This window comes from Oncorhynchus clarkii, chromosome 24, assembly GCF_045791955.1.
Source record: "Oncorhynchus clarkii lewisi isolate Uvic-CL-2024 chromosome 24, UVic_Ocla_1.0, whole genome shotgun sequence".
In the NCBI taxonomy this organism is placed as follows: domain Eukaryota; kingdom Metazoa; phylum Chordata; class Actinopteri; order Salmoniformes; family Salmonidae; genus Oncorhynchus; species Oncorhynchus clarkii.
This window is the reverse complement of record NC_092170.1, coordinates 29844444-29864376: the sequence shown is the minus strand read 5'-3', so window position 1 is coordinate 29864376 and position 19933 is coordinate 29844444. Positions and strand designations below refer to the sequence as shown.

Sequence of the window (19933 nt, the reverse complement as noted above, 5' to 3'; positions counted from 1 at the left end):
GGTCCACATCAGCCCACATGTTGCTATGTCATACCCCTTCCCGCTCTGAACATGTTAACTCCCCTTGTGAGTGGGGAGGTAAATGGTGTGTCTGTGTGGGGGGAAATAGAGTGTGTGTGTTGTCAGCAGGGCACTGAGTGGGGGGGAATAGGTGTGGTCAGTAGGGGGATGAGTTGTGGAAGTGTTGTGGTACACAGTGGTAGCACTTGTAGGTGACTAGAACACATTCTGATGTAGCACTGGTATATGTGTAAACCTGTGGTTCTGACTCAGTGAGGCCTGACCTCACAGGTGTGCGTGTGTGTATGAGGGTTGTGAAAGGTGTGTGTATGTGAAAGTCCCACCCTCACTGCTGCTCAAACATGACAGAAAATGTAGAAAATCACTAGACGGTCCTATTTGTGGATTTAGTGTGGCTGTAGACTTCAGACAGGATATGATAACAGGAAATGATAGAAAAAAACTGAAGAGGATAAATACCCTTTACTGTAGTTCACATGTAGACCTACTGTAGCTAAATCAGTGGTCAACAATCAAATGGAAACAGTAGGCCTATTATTGAGGATGTGTATGGTATATGGTGGAGATAAAATCAGTGTGTGTGCAAGGCTTTGAATGTATTTACTCAAAAACACACACACTGCGGTTTTCCCTCTGTTCCGGTCTCTGTGGTAAACATCAGTGTCATCTCTTGTATTTGTCCAATTTAGGGGAAATGGCCCAGGATATTGGATTTAGCACTCTCTCTACAACCCCCCTATACCTCCTCTCTGCTATGTCCCTCTCTCTCACCCCTGTATCAGAGGGTACTGATGTGGCCAAGAGTTATGGCCAGGCAGACATCACAAATCATCGTGACATAATAAATCATCCATTGTGACGTCATAAAGGCCTGTTCTAAACTCCCCCCCACTTATGGCTGCAGGGTGACTGTGTGTATAATAGTACTACTGAGATTGGGGATGGCGATGCAGGTTCTGATTGGAAGGGGTAGGGAGTAGAGGGAAGGATAAACCTTTGAAAGGAGCAGGACAGCCTAAAGTTAACATATCACATGCTCAACACACGCCTGAATACTGAACATCACTCTACTAATCATCTCCCACTCTTTGAAACTGTTCCGACAACACTGCTAAGCTTGTGTGTGTAATGACAGTTGTGTGATGCAGCATCACTACAGCAGGGAGATTGGAGGTGGATTGTGCCAGTGTGTCATATCCCCTCTGAGACACAAGTCTGGCATCCCCCCTCCTTCGTGGTATGTGAACACATACACCTACTCATAAACAAGGACCATTCACAGACGGCTAGGAGATACAGATACAGTAGTGAACGCTCTATCCAGACACACAATACACGCGCTCCACAGCCAGACGTGAACGCGCCACAGCCAGACACACGAGCTCTCCACAGCCAGACACACGAGCTCTCCACAGCCAGACACACGAGCTCTCCACAGCCAGACACACGAGCTCTCCACAGCCAGACACACGAGCTCTCCACAGCCAGACACACGAGCTCTCCACAGCCAGACACACGAGCTCTCCACAGCCAGACACACAAGCTCTCCACAGCCAGACACACGAGCTCTCCACAGCCAGACACACGAGCTCTCCACAGCCAGACACACGAGCTCTCCACAGCCAGACACACGAGCTCTCCACAGCCAGAAATTGTTCTTATATCATGTAGTCTTTGGAATCCACTCAGTGTGCAGCGTGGCTGCACTTGACATGAACCTGAGGCCTCTGGGAGAACATTTGGGTGGAGGCAGAGAACTCACTCCTGCCAAACATAACGAATGGAGAGAGAGAGAGAGAGAGTAACAACGAGATGGGGAGGGAATGAGGAGAGAGGAAACAGCAAGAAAGAAGCTTGAGAGATGCCAAAACATTTATCTCTGTGTGGATGCAGTAAGCTGCAGTGTTAGTTGTGTTCAACCTGAGGTCACACCCCTCCAACGCTTGTGTCATAATTATGACCTCGTGACCCCAACATGGCTTTTAACATGGCTACTGGCAAACATACTGCGAAGTATAACACAGAAACACAGAGAATATTAAACCCTGGCAGGATGACACAGGGGCTGCTGGAAGTCACCTTGGATAATCAACACATGCGATAGAAATAGGCCAATGGTGTTAAAGCTACACCTACATTATGATCATAGGAGATTTAATGGGAAAAAAGCTATTGTTATGCTAATTAACAAATTCACTGTGTAAATATAATGAAATATTCATAGTTGCACATAACACAGCCTGCCACCTTATAAAGAAAGATCTCGGTTGGAGGAGAAGTGCCCAATTGTCCTTTAATCCAGTGTACTTTGTGTTTTTGTTTATGCACACATGTGTATAGATGATGTAATGCATTATAGATGATGCCTGTAACATGTTTGACTACGTTGTTTTGTATCTGAAAACCCAATTTGAGTGGTCCACAATGTGGTTTAAGTTTCTTTAATTCTTATCATTTTATTTTTTGCTAACTCCACATATTTTGTCACTGGGCTGAGAAAAAAAAATGTTTTAAAGCTAATTTCCTTAAAATTCTACACATTTTGCAATGGTGCTGAGAGAAAATGTGCAGTTTTAAAGATAATTGAATGTAATTCTACAGACTTTGACATAGCTTCTGCCGTGTTCTTATTCTGAGTGACTCAAACATAAATAAATGTAGATTTTGGTGATTGAAAAAGAGATTTGAGAACTAGCAGTAACTAGCAATCATATTTTTGGTAGTGGCGGTAACAATGTAGCAGCAGTGGCCCACCACTGCTAAATGGATATAGGGAAAAGACTGCACACACACACTCACAGCAAAGGTCACAATAACAAGCAGCTCTTCTAACAAGGAGCTCTCCATTACTGAGAGTTTTAGAATTTTCACACCTCCCTCAGGGAATGAGAGGGAGAGAGAGGGAGGGAACGAGTGGAGGAAGAGTGATAGCAAGAGGAAAATAGAAAAAGAGGAGGAAAGGGCAAAAGGAGTGTAGAGTAACAGAAGAAGTATACTTTTATTAAGCAATATTATTTCAGGATTAAAAGTTGCAACACAGGGGATCAGAGATATAGGGAAGAGGAGAGAAAGTTGTTTATGGATGGAGGGAGAGAACAAGAGGGTTAAATGGGGATATATGGTGCTGGCAATAGAAGGAGAGAGAGAGGAAGAAGAGAACAGAGAGGGGAAGAGAGCGAGGATAGAGAGGGAAAGAAAGCGAGAACAGAGAGAGAGAGAGAAGGGAAGAGAGAGATGGGAGTTATGTTTGCCTGTGGCGGGCGAGCTGACCTGGGTCTCTACAATAGTCCTCTGTCCCCCGTCAGCTCAATCATCTGTGTGTGTGTGTGTGTGTGTGTCTTTCAGAGTGTCAGTGAAGGCAGTCCCGTGCCCCACCCCACACAAACACTGGCCTTGTGTCAACCCTGCCCCCACCCCTCTCACCTCATCAGACCCGTTGCATTCCCCCTGCAGAAAAAACAGTTAGGCCACAAAAGCCAAACAGGCCACTACAGCCCAGCAAAACACAAGGGCCACAGAGATGAGTTACGATGGCGCCGGACGGGAGGGCTGCAGTCTTATTGGCTTTTTTGTTTTTTTTGCGTTGTTCGTAACTTGTTGTTTTACATAATGTTGCTGCTATCGTCTCTTATGACCGAAAAATAGCTTCTGGACATCAGAACTGCAATTACTCATCTCAAACTGGACGAGGAGTTCTTCAATGAGTCGGACGCGAGAGATATACTACAGACACCTGACCAGGCCCAGAGAGATATACTACAGACACCTGACCAGGCCCAGAGAGATATACTACAGACACCTGACCAGGCCCAGATCCTTGCGATTCACTGGAGAAGGAAACACGCATTTAGTGGGAAAAGATCAGGTTGCCTTGCAAGGATCAGGTGACGAGTGGCTAATCTGCCCTTGCCTTCCGTCCAGCTAGCGAATGTTCCACTGGAAAATAAAGGGGACGAGCACGTATATCCTACCAACTGGACATTAAAAACTGTAGTATCTTATGTTTCACTGAGTCGTGGCTGAACGACGACATTAAGAACATACAGCTGGCGGGTTATACACTATTGGCAGGACAAAACAGCAGCCTCTGGTAAGACATGGGCGGGGGCCTATGCATGTTTGTAAACAACAGCTGGTGCACAATATCTAATGAATTCTCAAGGTTTTGCTAGCCTGAGGGAGAGTATCTCATGATAGTGTGGTCCACAGTTTATCTACCTAGAGAGATTTCATCTGTATTTTTTGTTGCCGTCTACATACCACCACAGACCGATGCTGGCACTAAAACCACACTCAATGAGCTGTATACCGCAATACGCAAACAGGAAAACACACTCAATGAGCTGCATACCGCCATACGCAAACAGGAAAACACTTGGAGGCGGCGCTCCTAGTGGCCGGGGACTTTAATGCAGGGAATCTTAAATCACTTTTACCTAATTTATCTCAGCATGTTAAACGTGCAACCAGAGGGGGGGGCACCTTTACGCCACAGAGACGCATACAAAGCTCGTCGTCCCCATAGTGACTGTACATACAAAAGGGAAGCACAGCCGAGAGTTGCCCAGTGGCACGAGCCTACCAGACTAGCTAAATAACTTCTATGCTAGCTTTGAGGAAAGTAACACTGAAACATGCATGAGAGATCACGCTCTCCACAGCTGATGTGAGTAAGACCTTTAAACAGGTCAACATTCACAAGGCCGCAGAGCCAGACGAATTACCAGGACGTGTACTCCGAGCATGTGCTGACCAACTGGCAAGTGTCTTCACTTACATACCTTAAGGGAACATTTTATTTTCAACCTCTGTCTGAGTCTGTAATGCCAACATGTTTCAAGCAGACCACCATAGTCCCTGTGCCCAGGAATGCTAGGTGACCTGCCTAAATGACTACCAACCCGTAGCACTCATGTCTGTAGCCATGAAGTGCTTTGAAAGGCTGGTCATGGCTCACATCAACACCATTATCTCAGAAACTCTAGACCCACTCCAATATGCAATACCGCCCCAACAGATCCACAGATAATGCAATCTCATTGCACTCCACACCACCCTTTCCCACCTGGACAAAAGGAACGCCTATGTAAGAATGCTGTTCATTGACTACAGTTCAGCGTTCAACACCATATTGCCCTCAAAGCTCACCGCTTAGCAAAGGACCCTGGGACTAAACACCTCCCTCTGCAACTGGATCCTGGACTTCCTGACGGGCCGCCCCCCAGGTGCTAAGGGTAGGTAACATATCTACCACACTGATCCTCAACACAGGGGCCACTCAGGGGTGCGTGCTTAGCCCCCTCCTGTACTCCCTGATCACTCATGACTGCATGGCCAGGCACAACTCCAACACCATTACGTTTGCTGATGACAACAGTGGTAGGCCTGATCACCGACAACGATGAGACAGCCTATAGGAGGGTCAGAGACGTGACTGTGTGGTGCAAGAACAACAAATCTCTCCCTCAACATGATCAAGACAAAGGAGAGGATTGTGGACTACAGGAAAAGGAGGACCGAGCATGCCCCCCCCATTCTCATTGACGGGGCTGTAGTTGAGCAGTTTGAGAGCTTCAAGTTCCTTGGCATCCACATCACCAACAAACTAACAAGGTCCAATAACACCAAGACAGTCGTGAAGAGGGCATGATAAAACCTACAAAGGGTAGTGCGTGCGGCCCAGTACATCACCGGGGCCAAGCATCCTGCCATCCAGAACCTCTATACCAGGCGGTGTCAGAGTAAGGCCCTAAAAATTGTCAAAGACTCCAGCCACCCTAGTCATAGACTGTTCTCTCTGCTACCGCATGGCACCAGAGCGCCAAGTCTAGGTCCAAGAGGCTCCTAAATAGCTTCTACCTCCAAGCCATAAGACTCCTGAACGGCTAATCAGATGGCTACCCAGACTATTTGCATTACCCCCCCCCCCCCCCCCCAGAACGCTACTGCTACCCTGTTATTATCTATGCATAGTCACTTTAATAACTCGACCTACATGTACATAGCACCCCAATTACCTCGACACCGGTGCCACCGCACATTGACTCTGCACTGCTACCCCCCCTGTATACAGCCCCGCTATTGTTATTTACTGTTGCTCTTTAATTATTTGTTATTCTTATTTTACTTTTTATTATTTTTCCCTTCTAGGTATTTTCTTAAAACTGCATTGTTGGTTAAGGGCGTGTAATTAAGCATTTCACTAAGGTCTACTACACCTGCTGTATTTGTCGTAGATGTCGACCGATTATGATTTTTCAACGCCGATACCGATAATTGGAGGACCAAAAAAGCAGATACTGATTAATCAGACGATTAAAAATGTATTTGTAATAATGACAATTACAACAACTGAATGAACACTTATTTTAACTTAATATAATACATCAATAAAATAATTTAGCCTCAAATAAATAAACATGTTCAATTTGGTTTAAATAATGCAAAAACAAAGTGTTTGTGAAGAAAGTAAAAGTGCAATATGTGCTATGTAAGAAAGCTAACGTTTAAGTTCCTTTCTCAGAACATGAGAACATATGAAAGCTGGTGGTTCCTTTTAACTTGAGTCTTCAATATTCCCAGGTAAGACGTTGTAGTAGTTATAGGAATTATAGGACTATTTCCCTCTATACCATTTGCATTTCATTAACCTTTGACTATTGGATGTTCTTATAGGCACTTTAGTATTGCCAGTGTAACAGTATAGCTTCCGTCCCTCTCCTTGCTCCTCCCTGGGCTCGACCCAGGAACACAACGACAACAGCCACCCTCGAAGCAGCGTTACCCATGCAGAGCAAGGGAAACAACCACCCCAAGGCTCAGAGCGAGTGACGTTTGAAACGGTATTAGCGCGCGCTAACTAGCCAGCCATTTCACTTCGGTTACACCAGCCTCATCTCGGGAGTTGATAGGCTTGAAGTCATAAACAGCGCAATGCTTGACGCACAACGAAGAGCTGCCGGAAAAACACGCGAAAGTGCTGTTTGAATGAATGTTTACGCGCCTTCTTCTGCCTACCACCGCTCAGTCAGATACTTAGATACTTGTATGCTCAGTCAGATTATATGCAACGCAGGACACGCTAGATAATATCAAGTAATATCCTCAACCATGTGTAGTTAACTTGTGATTATGATTGTTTTTTATAATATAAGTTTAATGCTAGCTAGCAACTTAGCTTGGCTTACTGCATTCGCGTAACAGGCAGTCAGTCTCCTTGTGGAGTGCAATGAGAGAGAAACAGGTCATTATTGTGTTGGACTAGTTAACTCTAAGGTTGCAAGATTGGATCCCCCGAGCTGACAAGGTAAAAATCTGTCGTTCTGCCCACCGTTCCTAGGCCGTCATTGAAAATAAGAATGCGTTCTTAACTGACTTACCTAGTTAAATAAAGATGAAAAAGGTATAAAGATTTTTTTTTTTAAATAAGTAAAAAGTCGGCGCCCAAAAATACCGATCTCCGATTGTTATGAAAACTTGAAATCGGTCCTAATTCATCGGCCAACCTCTAATTCGGCGCATGTGACAAGTAACATTTGATATGATTTGATCACACAGCACTGGGACCCACACCGGACTAGTGTAATGTGTGTACTCTGTGTGGTTTATTTTGGCATGAAGCTGTTGGACTCATCTTCTCCTCCTGCTATATATATATATATATATATAGCAAACACTGGCTACACATACTGCATGTATTTTGTGGGCAGTGTGCACATAGCCGGTCTTCTCGAGAGCCAGGTCTGCCTACGGCAGCCTCTCAATAGCAAGGCTATGCTCACTGAGACTGTACATAGTCTGTCCCTATTTCCCACGTTTTAGGCCACGCCCCATTCCCTGACTGTCAAATGAGCATCAAGCAGACGCCCACTGACTAAGTGGCTGCTATGACCCTTCCGTTTCGTTGTGATCGCGGTTGAGTCTTCACAGCAGCGCGTCGAGGGTTGAAACAGGTTCAGCTCTGTCCTCTGACAATCAGCTCATTTAACAAAAACGAACATTGAGGAAGTACCCCTCTATGAGCAAATGTGGAAACTATGACGACAAAAGAGGAAATATGATGAGCGATAGAGCCATGAGGAGGCTCAAGACAAGGGCTGCACGGTGATAGTTCCTCAATAGTCTCCCCTCCTTAAATCATATTCACTAATCTAGAAAATAAAGGTAAGTGAAAGAAATATGACGGTTGCCTCAAGGTGATTAAGCACCTATGTCCAAAAGTTTATCTATTTGTCCTTCCCATTTTACCAGGAGAAATCGAGGAGAAACAGAGACTGATAGCCTACTATTCTTAGGTAGAAATAGGTAAGGCAGGAACAGGGAAGTTGAGCTATCCTCTTTCAAAGCAAGACTGATGAAGAGGTATTCTAATGTCACTGTCAAAGCACAATGCTAGGAGTGTCTTCAAACCAGTCGCTGGCTCCAGACTAGCTATAAAGAAGTCCCAAACTGTCCCTGCTCCCGATAATGCTCAGACAGAGAACACCGGGAACAAACGTATAAAAATAACACCAAGCTGTCTTGAATGTAACACAATGCACACACACACACACATTCTCTCCCTCTTCCTGTGTGCGTGTCTCAAACAAAGGCACGAACAGGCTCCAGGTGACTATTGCCAGGGACACTGTGCTCTAGTAAGCAATACTTTAGTGTCCTTCCGATAGTCAGTCTGTCGGTCTCTCTCAGTCTCAGTCTGTCTTGTCCTTCCTTGCAGGTTAACTTTCCAACGCTGTCAGTCAGTCTGAGCTCTTTTACATTAAAACCAAACTGCACGGTTGCTGTACATGCATTGAATGAGAGTACAATAACATACATCAACAATAATATGGAAACCTACCCCTATACTGTACACAGAGCATTCTGAAACTATTCAGATCCCTTGACTTTATCCACATTACAGATTTATTCTAAAATGGATGAAATAGCTTTTTTCCCCCCTCTATCTGCACACACACCCCATAATGACAAAGCAAAAACTGGCTTTTGGAAATTATTGCAAAAAAACTAAACAAATGAAATACCACATTTATATAATTATTCAGACCCTTTACTCAGTACTTTGATGAAGCACCTTTGGCAACGATTACAGCATCAAGTATTTTTTGTTTATTTTAACTAGGCAAGTCAGTTTAGAACAAATTATTATTTACAATGACGACCAACACCGGCCAAACCCTAACCAGGACGACGCTGCGCCAATTGTGCGCTGCACTATGGGACTCCTGATCACAGCCGGTTGTGATACAGCCCGGGATCGAACCAGGGTCTGTATTGACACCTCTTAGACCACTGTGCCACTTGGGTATGACGCTACAAGCTTGGCACACCTGTATTTGGGGAATTTCTCCCATTCTTCTCTGCAGATCCTCTCAAGCGCTGTCAGTTAAGATGGGGAATGTCGCTGCACAGCTATTTTCAGCTCTCTCCAGAGATGTTCGATCGGGTTCAAGTCTGGGCTCTGGCTGGGCCATTCAAGGATATTCAAAGACTTGTCCCGAAGCCACTCCTGCATTGTTTGGCTGTGTGCTTAGGGTCATTGTCCTGTTGCAGAAATGTTTTGGTACCCTTCCCCATATGCGCCCTCGACACAATCCTGTCACGGAACTCTACGGACAATTCCTTCGACCTCATGGCTTTGTTTTTGCTCTGACATGCACTGTCAACTGTGGGACCTTCAATAGACAGGTGTGTGTACCTTTCCAAAGCATGTCCAATCAAGTTAAATTTACCACAGGTGAACTCCAATCAAGTTGTAGAAACTTCTCAAGGATGATCAATGGAAACAGTATGCACCGGAGCACAATTTCGATAGCAAAGGGTCTGAATACTTATGTAATTTTTGTTTTAGTTTTAAATAAATGTACCACAATTTCAAAAAACATGTTTTCACTCTGTCCTGATAGGGTATTGTGTGCAGATTGATGAGGAAAACAAAAAATGTAATCCATTTTAGGATAAAGCTGTAATGTAGAAAATGTGGAAAAGGTCAAGGAGTCTGAATACTTTGAATGCACTGTGTATAAACTCAGCAAAAAAAGAATGTCACTTTTCAGGACCCTGTCTTTCAAAGACAATTCGTAAAAATCCTAATAACGTCACAGATCTTCATTGTAAAGGGTTTAAACACTGTTTCCCATGCTTTTCAATGAACCATAAACAAATCAAATCTATTTATAGCCCTTCTTACATCAGCTGATATCTCAAAGGTCTGTACAGAAACCCAGCCTAAAACCCCCAAAAGCAAGCAATGCAGGTGTAGAAGCACAATGAATGAACATGCAACTATGGAACGGTCGTTAAGTCACTAACAGCTTACAGACAGACGGTAGGCAATTAAGGTCACAGTTATGAAAACCTAGGAGACGAAAGAGGCCTTTCTACTGACTCTGAAAAACACCAAAAGAAAGATGCCCATCTGTGTGAACATGCCTTAGGCATGCTGCAAGGAGGCATGAGGACTGCAGATGTGGCCACGGCAATAAATTGCAATGTCTGTACTGTGAGACGCCCAAGACAGCGCTAGAGACAGACAGGACGGACAGCTGATCATCCTCAGTGGCAGACCACATGTAAAAACACCAGCACAGGATCGGTACATCTGAACATCACACCTGCGGGACAGCTACAGGATGACAACAAAAACTGCCTGAGTTACACAAGGAACGCACAATCCCTCCATCAGCGCTCAGACTGTCTGCAATAGGCTGAGAGAGGCTGGACTGAGGGCTTGTAGGCCTGTTGTAAGGCAGGTCCTCACCAGACATAACCGGAAACAATGTTGCTTATGGGCACAAATCCACCGTCGCTGAACCAGACAGGATGTCAAAAAGTACTCTTCACTGACGAGTCGCGGTTTTGTCTCACCAGGGGTGATGGTTGGATTCCCGTTTATCGTTGAAGGAATGAGCGTTACACCGAGGCCTGTACTCTGGAGCGGGATCAATTTGGAGGTGGAGGGTCCGTCATGGTCTGGGGCGGTGTGTCACAGCATCATCGGACTGAGCTTGTTAATGCAGGCAATCTCGACGCTGTGCATTACAGGGAAGACATCCTCCTCCCTCGTGTGGTACCCTTCCTGCAGGCTCATCCTGACCCTCCAGCATGACAATGCCACCAGCCATACTGCTCGTTCTGTGCGTGATTTCCTGCAAGACAGGAATGTCAGTGTTCTGCCATGGCCAGCGAAGAGCCCAGATCTCAATCCCATTGAGCACGTCTGGGACCTGTTGGATCAGCGGGTGAGGGCTAGGGCCATTCCCCCTAGAAATGTCCGGGAACTTGCAGGTACCTTGGTGGAAGAGTGGGGTAACATTTCACAGCAAGTACTGGCAAATCTGGTGCAGTACTTAATGCAGCTGGTGGCCACACCAGATACTGACTTACTTTTAATTTTGACCTCCCCCCCTTTAATCAAGGACACATGATTCCATTTATGTTAGTCACATGTCTGTGGAACATGTTCAGTTTGTCTCAATTGTTGAATCTTGTTATGTTCATACAAATATTTACACCTGTTTAAGTTTGCTGAAAACAAAACGCAAGTGACAGTGAGAGGACATTTATTTTTTTACTGAAATAGATCTACCATAGTCCTTTATAAATACTGGCTAGTCTCACATGCAGTACAATAACCTTATGGGTAGTGGCCACACTGTGGTGACGTGGTAATAATACCACCAAAACAATAAAAATAGGCCCCACAGAAGGGTTTCCTAGGATTGTATGTGGAAGGGTTCATGGTAGCACACCACATATCACCCAAAAGGCATTCCAGTGAAAAGAATCCAACTATAAATCAAAACACAAAAAAAACTATTCTTGAGAGAAAAACCAAGTTTGAACTCCAAATCCAGGAATGGCCAGTGCCATGCCATTCCACTTTAGCGCTTAGACAGTCAAAAAAGGTTTGTTCCACCGTCGTAACCATTTCTTGTGCTCTAGGGTGATGGCCAAGGTAGGAAGACGGGAAGAGCGACAGGACCAAAGAGACAGGCTGAACCAGAGATAATAGAATCAGGGTCTTTTTCCACATTATTCTGAGTGGCAACAGATGAACAGAGCTCAGCTGAAGAGAGAGGGAGTAGGTTGAGAGAGGGAGTAGGTTGAGAGAGGGAGTGTGAAAGAAGGAAGAGGAGCAACAGAATGATAAAGGGAGAGAAAAGCGGGGTTGACAACATCCGCTCCTCATTCACTCAGCCTACGGAGCCCACTGGTTCCACTCAGCCTACGGAGCCCACTGGTTCCACTCAGCCCACTGGTTCCACTCAGCCTACGCAGCCCACTGGGTTCCACTCAGCCTACGCAGCCCACTGGGTTCCACTCAACCCACTGGGTTCCACTCAGCCTACGCAGCCCACTGGGTTCCACTCAGCCTACGCAGCCCACTGGGTTCCACTCAGCCTACGCAGCCCACTGGGTTCCACTCAGCCTACGCAGCCCACTGGGTTCCACTCAGCCTACGCAGCCCACTGGGTTCCACTCAGCCTACGCAGCCCACTGGGTTCCACTCAGCCTACGCAGCCCACTGGGTTCCACTCAGCCTACGCAGCCCACTGGGTTCCACTCAGCCTACGCAGCCCACTGGGTTCCACTCAGCCTACGCAGCCCACTGGGTTCCACTCAGCCTACGCAGCCCACTGGGTTCCACTCAGCCTACGCAGCCCACTGGGTTCCACTCAGCCTACGCAGCCCACTGGTTCCACTCAGCCTACTGGTTCCACTCAGCCTACTGGTTCCACTCAGCCTACTGGTTCCACTCAGCCCACTGGGTTCCACTCAGCCTACGCAGCCCACTGGGTTCCACTCAGCCTACGCAGCCCACTGGGTTCCACTCAGCCTACGCAGCCCACTGGGTTCCACTCAGCCCACTGGTTCCACTCAGCCCACTGGTTCCACTCAGCCCACTGGTTCCACTCAGCCTACGCAGCCCACTGGTTCCACTCAGCCTACGCAGCCCACTGGTTCCACTCAGCCTACGCAGCCTACTGGTTCCACTCAGCCTACGCAGCCTACTGGTTCCACTCAGCCTACTGGTTCCACTCAGCCTACTGGTTCCACTCAGCCTACTGGTTCCACTCAGCCTACGCAGCCCACTGGTTCCACTCAGCCTACGCAGCGACCTCTTTCTCCCCTCTCTCTCTAGATGAAAACCTGCGACTAGTCCCCTCCTCCCTTCTTCAAGACCATCTCTGGAGACCTGGAGATCTCCACACTTCCCTCATCCCTGACCACTGGCTACGTTCTCAGAACTTCAAAATGGCCACACTCGACCCCTCTGACAAACTACCGGCCAGTATCCCTTTTTCCTTTCAAAAACTTGTGTGCCGTCGCTGACCGACTCTTGCTATTTCTCTCAGAACAATCTTCTTGACCCTAACAGAGGCTCTCCACAATGCCAAAGGCTGACTCCCTTTCCTCTGTTCTCATCCACTGCATTCGGCACAGTTAACCATCAGGTCCTCCTCTCCACCCTCAAGGCTGGGCCTCCCAGGATCGTTTTATTTTTATTTTTTATTTCACCTTTATTTAACCAGGTAGCCTAGTTGAGAACAAGTTCTCATTTACAACACCAACCTGGCCAAGATAAAGCAAATCAGTTTGACACATACAACAACACAGAGTTACACATGGAATAAACAAAACATACAATCAATAAAAGGTATGAAAATATACAGCATGTGTAAATGAGGTAGGATAAGGGAGGTAAGGCAATAAATAGGCCATGGTGGAAAAGTATTTACAATATAAGCAATTAAACACTGAAATGGTAGATGTGCAGAAGATTAATGTGCAAGTTGAGATACTGGGGTGCAAAGGAGTAAGATAAATAAATAAATAAAAAGTATGGGGATGAGGTACATTGGATGGGCTATTTACAGATGATATATTTACAGGTGCAGTGATCTTTGAGTTGCTCTGGCAGCTGGTGCTTAAAGCTATTGAGGGAGGTATGAGTCTCAGCTTCAGAGATTTCCGCAGTTCGTTCCAGTCATTGGCATCAGAGAACTGGAAGGAGAGGCGGCCAAAGGAAGAATTGGCGTTGGGGGTGACCAGTGAGATATACCTGCTTGAGCGCATGCTACGGGTGGGTGCTGCTATTGTGACCAGAGAGCTGAGATAAGGCGGGGCTTTACCTAGCAGAGACTTGTAGATGACCTGGAGCCAGTGGATTTGGCGAGGAGTATGAAGCGAGGGCCAGCCAACGAAATCATACAGGTCGCAGTGGTGGGTAGTATATGGGGCTTTGGTGACAAAACGGATGGCACTGTGATAGACTGCATCCAATCAGATTAGTAGAGTTTGAGGCTATTTTGTTAATGACATTGCTGAAGTTGAGGATCGGTAGGATGGTCAGTTTTGCGAGGGTATGTTTGGCAGCATGAGTGAAGGATGCTTTGTTGCGAAATAGGAAGCCGATTCTAGATTTAATTTTGGATTGGAGATGCTTTATGTGAGTCTGGAAGGGGAGTTTACAGTCTAACCAGACACCTAGGTATTTGTAGTTGTCCACATATTCTAAGTCAGAACTGTCCAGAGTAGTGATGCTGGACGGGCGGGCAGGTGCGGGCAGCGACCAGTTGAAGAGCATGCATTTACATTTACTTGCATTTAAGAGCAGTTGGAGGCCACGGAAGGAGAGTTGTATGGCATTGAAGATCATCTGGAGGTTAGTTAACACAGTGTCCAACGAAGGGCAAGAGGTGTCGTCTGCATAGAGGTGGATCAAAAAATCCCCAGCAGCGAGAGCGACATAATTAATGTATACAGAGAAGAGAGTCGGCCGAGAATTGAACCCTGTGGCACCCCCATAGACACTGCCAGAGGTCCGGACAACAGGCCCTCCAATTTGACATACTGTGGGGAGGTTTGGGCGAGTTGCTGTGGGGAACGCAGGGCTGTTGACTAAGGGGTAGAAGTAGCCAGGTGGAAAGCATGGCCAGCTGTAGAAAAATGCTTATTGAAATTCAATTATTGTGGATTTATCGGTAGTGACAGTGTTTCCTAGCTTCAATGCAGTGGGCATCTGGGAGGAGGTGCTCTTGTTCTCCATGGAATTTACAGTGTCCCAGAACTTTTTTGGAGTTTGTACTATAGGATACAAATTTCTGTTTGAAAAGCTATACTTAGCTTTCCTAACTCCCTGTGTATATTGGTTCCTAACTTCCCAGAAAAGTTGCATATCACGGGGGCTATTCGATGCTAATGCAGAACGCCACAGGATGTTTTTGTGCTGGTTAAGGGCAGACAGGTCTGGAGTGAACCAAGGGCTATATCTATTCCTAGTTCTACATTTTTTGAACGGAGCATGCTTATTTAAGATGGTGAGGAAGGCACTTTTAAAGAATAACCAGGCATCCTCTACTGACGGGATGAGGTCAATGTCATTCCAGGATACCTCAGCCAAGTCGATTAGAAAGGTCTGTTCGCTGAAGTGTTTTAGGGAGCGTTTGACAGTGATGAGGGGAGGTCATTTGACCGTAGACCCATTACGGATGCAGGAATTGAGGTAGTGAGATCTTGAGTGAAAACAGCAGAGGTGTATTTGGAGGGCAAATTAGTTATGATGATATCTATGAGGGTGCCCGTGTTTACGGATTTGGGGTTGTACCTGGTAGGTTCATTGATCATTTGTGCTAGATTGAGGGCATCAAGCTCAGATTGTAGGATGGCCGGGGTGTTAAACATGTCCCAGTTTAGGTCACCTAGCAGCATGAGCTCAGAAGATAGATGGGGGTGAAATCAATTCACATATGGTGTCCAGGGCACAGCTGGGGGCAGAGGATGGTCTATAGCAAGCGGAAACAGTGAAAGACTTGTTTATGGAAAGGTGGATTTTTAGAAGTAGAAGCTCGAATTGTTTTGGTACAGACCTGGATAGTAAGATAGCCTACAGAGTTATCTCTCTGCAGTAGATTGCAACACCGCCCCCTTTGGCAGTTCTATCTTGGCGGAAAATATTATAGTTAGGGATGGAAATTTCAGGGTTTTGGGTGGTTTTCCTAAGCCAGGATTCAGACACGACTAAGACATCCGGGTTGGCAGAATGTGCTAAAGCAAACTTAGGGAGTAGGCTTCTAATGTTAACATGCATGAAACCAAGGCTTTTATGGTTACAGAAGTCAACAAATGAGACCACCTTGGGAGTAGGAGTGGAGCTAGGCACTGCAGGTCCTGGATTAACCGCTACATCACCAGAGGAACAGAGGAGAAGTAAGATAAGGGTACAGCTAAAGGCTATAAGAACTGGCCGTCTAGCACGTTCGGAACAGAGTGTAAAAGGAGCAGGTTTCTGGGCACGATAGCATAGATTCAAGGCATAATGTACAGACAAAAGGTATGGTAGGAAGAGAGTACATTGGAGGTAAACCTAGGTATCTTCACATGGTCTTTCCTATCATTGCTATGTGGATGACACGCAACTACTTTTCTTCTGACACCCAGGTTACGACACACATCTCTGTGTGCCTGGCAGAGATCTCAGCTTGGATATCGGCAAATCACCTCAAGCTCAACAAGATGGATCTGCACTTCCTCTTGGGGAAGGCAAACCCACTCCAAGACCTCTCCATCATGGTTGACAACCATGGTGTCCCCCTCCCAGAGTACAAAGAACATTGGTGTGACCCTGAACACCCTGTCGTTCTCTGCAGACATCAAAGCAGTGACCCGCTCCTGTAGGTTCATGCTCTACAACATCCGTAGAGTACAACCTTACCTCACACAGGAAGTGGTGCAGGTCCTTATCCACGCACATGTCCTCTCCCATCTGGACTACTGCAACTTGCTGTTGGCTGGGCTCCCCGCTTGTGCCATTAAACCCCTGTAACTTACTACTAGACCATCCACTATTAGACCATGGTACTTTCCCTACAAAGCAGCAACAGGAAATTCCCCTCCTTCCTTCAGGCTATGCTCAAATTTCTTGAACTGCATAGTTGGTTAAGGGCTTCTAAGTAAGCATTTCACAGTAAGGTCTACACCGGTTGTATTCGGCGCATGTGACAAATAAAATTTGATACCCTACAACCCAACCGGAATATTTAGTTCTGCCACCTCTCGTCTCGCTCATCCCCACAGGAGGGCAGCTCCCACTCATCCCAGTCAAAACTCTTCTCTGGCCTGGCCCCCCAATGGTAGAACATTCATCTTCTGGAAACATCTGAAACCCTACCTCTTCAATGAGCATTTTACATAATCCCACAGCCCCTCCTTTCCACAACTAACACTCCCCCCCAGCACTGAATTTGCTGATAGCTACTTTGAGAAAAAAATGTACTATGACTGAGATTTGTGGTTGTCCCACATAGCCATCTTAAAAATGAATTAACTAAAGTCACACTGGATAAGAGTGTCTGCTAAATTACTCAAATATAAAAAACGAAAATGGAGAATGATGAAAAAGATACACGTCCAAGAGAATAAAAACATGTTTGGCTTTACATCACATATTTCTCTCACACAAAGATCTCAGAGACAGACCATTGCTTATTGAGTTCATTGGATTCAATAAATCTCGCTAGGAGCCAAGCAGAGGCACAGTGTCACCATGTACCACAGAACACTACTTTGGTATGTATACAGGCATCTATGTACACACACAGTTATGGAGTCAGTCATAGCTCCATAGTCACGGAGTCAGTCATAGCTCCATAGTCACAGGCTCAGTCATAGCTCCATAGTCACAGGCTCAGTCATAGCCCCATAGTCACAGGCTCAGTCACAGCCCCATAGTCACAGGCTCAGTCACAGCCCCATAGTCACAGGCTCAGTCACAGCCCCATAGTCACAGGCTCAGTCACAGCCCCATAGTCACAGGCTCAGTCACAGCCCCATAGTCACAGGCTCAGTCACAGCCCCATAGTCACAGGCTCAGTCACAGCCCCATAGTCACAGGCTCAGTCACAGCTCCATAGTCACAGGCTCAGTCACAGCTCCATAGTCACAGGCTCAGTCACAGCTCCATAGTCACAGGCTCAGTCATAGCTCCATAGTCACAGGCTCAGTCATAGCTCCATAGTCACAGGCTCAGTCATAGCTCCATAGTCACAGGCTCAGTCATAGATCCATGTTACTACAGAAGATTCTAGGAGAAACTATAGTTCTTCCATCCTGGTCCTGGGGATTCATAAAACAGACATCTGAACACAGGCCAGAACTAGGGATGGAGAACAGTGACTTACTAGAGCAGTGAACTAGGCCAATATTTCAGGTTGTAGTTAGACATCAAAGCGAAACTGCATGGTGGCTAGGCTACGTAGTGTTCACCTAGCAGATTTTCCCAAACTATGCGGGTGGATTTCCAACATTCTCCGCCTGTCAGGACACTACCCTACCAGATTCCAGCACACTGAGCGCAATGCATTCCAGAACACGCACGCAACCACACACATGCACAAACATTCGCAGGTGTCCTTTACAATCATTTCGCATTTTCTTTACCGTAATGTAGGTGGGAAAAGCACCTAACTTCTCAAACAACTTGGCTATGACATGTTCCCTTGGGGCTTTCCCTAAAGACACAAACAGGTCTTACCTATAGTCTCCTGGAGGCTTCTATTCCCTGTGGCTTTCCTCCATGTTGGGGGTGTCAGGGGAGGGACACTGCATCTGTGGGGCAGAAGGAACAACATCAGTGTGTGTGTGGTAGCGTGAGTGAGTTAAGAAAAAAAACATTACAAGCAGTTTCACAGAATCTGATAGGGCATGACTACTTTGCGTGTGTGGTTTTCCCTGGAGTGTGTGTGGGATGATGCTTTGAATAATGATCTTTGACACACACACACACACACACACACACACACACACACACACACACACACACACATACATATACAGTGGGGCAAAAAAGTATTTCGTCAGCCACCAATTGTGCAAGTTCTCCTACTTAAAAAGATGAGGCCTGTAATTTTCATCATAGGTACACTTCAACTATGACAGACAAAATGAGAAAAAAAATCCAGAAAATGAAATTGTAGGATTTTTTATGAATTTATTTGCAAATTATGGTGGAAAATAAGTATTTGGTCACCTACAAACAAGCAAGATTTCTGGCTCTCACAGACCTGTAGCTTCTTCTTTAAGAGGCTCCTCTGTCCTCCACTCGTTACCTGTATTAATGGCACCTGTTTGAACTTGTTATCAGTATAAAAGACACCAGTCCACAACTCCAAACTCCACTATGGCCAAGACCAAAGAGCTGTCAAAGGACACCAGAAACAAAATTGTAGACCTGCACCAGGCTGGGAAGACTGAATCTGCAATAAGTAAGCAGCTTGGTTTGAAGAAATCAAACCAAGCTGGTGGCAATTATTAGGAAATGGAAGACATACAAGACCACTGATAATCTCCCTCGATCTGGGGCTCCACGCAAGATCTCACCCCGTGGGGTCAAAATGATCACAAGAACGGTGAGCAAAAATCCCAGAACCACACGGGGGGACCTAGTGAATGACCTGCAGAGAGCTGGGACCAAAGTAACAAAGCCTACCATCAGTAACACACTACGCCGCCAGGGACTCAAATCCTGCAGTGCCAGACGTGTCCCCCTGCTTAAGCCAGTACATGTCCAGGCCTGTCTGAAGTTTGCTAGAGAGCATTTGGATGATCCAGAAGAAGATTGGGAGAATGTCATATGGTCAGATGAAACCAAAATATAACTTTTTGGTAAAAACTCAACTCGCCGTGTTTGGAGGACAAAGAATGCTGAGTTGCATCCAAAGAACACCATACCTACTGTGAAGCATGGGGGTGGAAACATCATGTTTTGGGGCTGTTTTTCTGCAAAGGGATCAGGACGACTGATCCGTTAAAGGAAAGAATGAATGGGGCCATGTATCGTGAGATTGAGTGAAAACCTCCTTCCATCAGCAAGGGCATTGAAGATGAAACGTGGCTGGGTCTTTCAGCATGA

At 46.1% G+C, this 19933-nt stretch overlaps 1 protein-coding gene across 1 annotated transcript in view; it reads right to left on the bottom strand.

Moving 5' to 3' along the window:
• The window catches only part of LOC139382907 (phosphatidylinositol 4,5-bisphosphate 3-kinase catalytic subunit beta isoform-like), an 84551-nt gene that overhangs the window by 48268 nt on the left and 16350 nt on the right, over nucleotides 1–19933 (bottom strand). Inside the window, exon 2 of the mRNA XM_071127168.1 lies at nucleotides 18557–18630. The gene's annotated coding sequence lies outside the window, so the exon portion shown is untranslated. The remainder of the gene's footprint in view (nucleotides 1–18556; nucleotides 18631–19933) is intronic.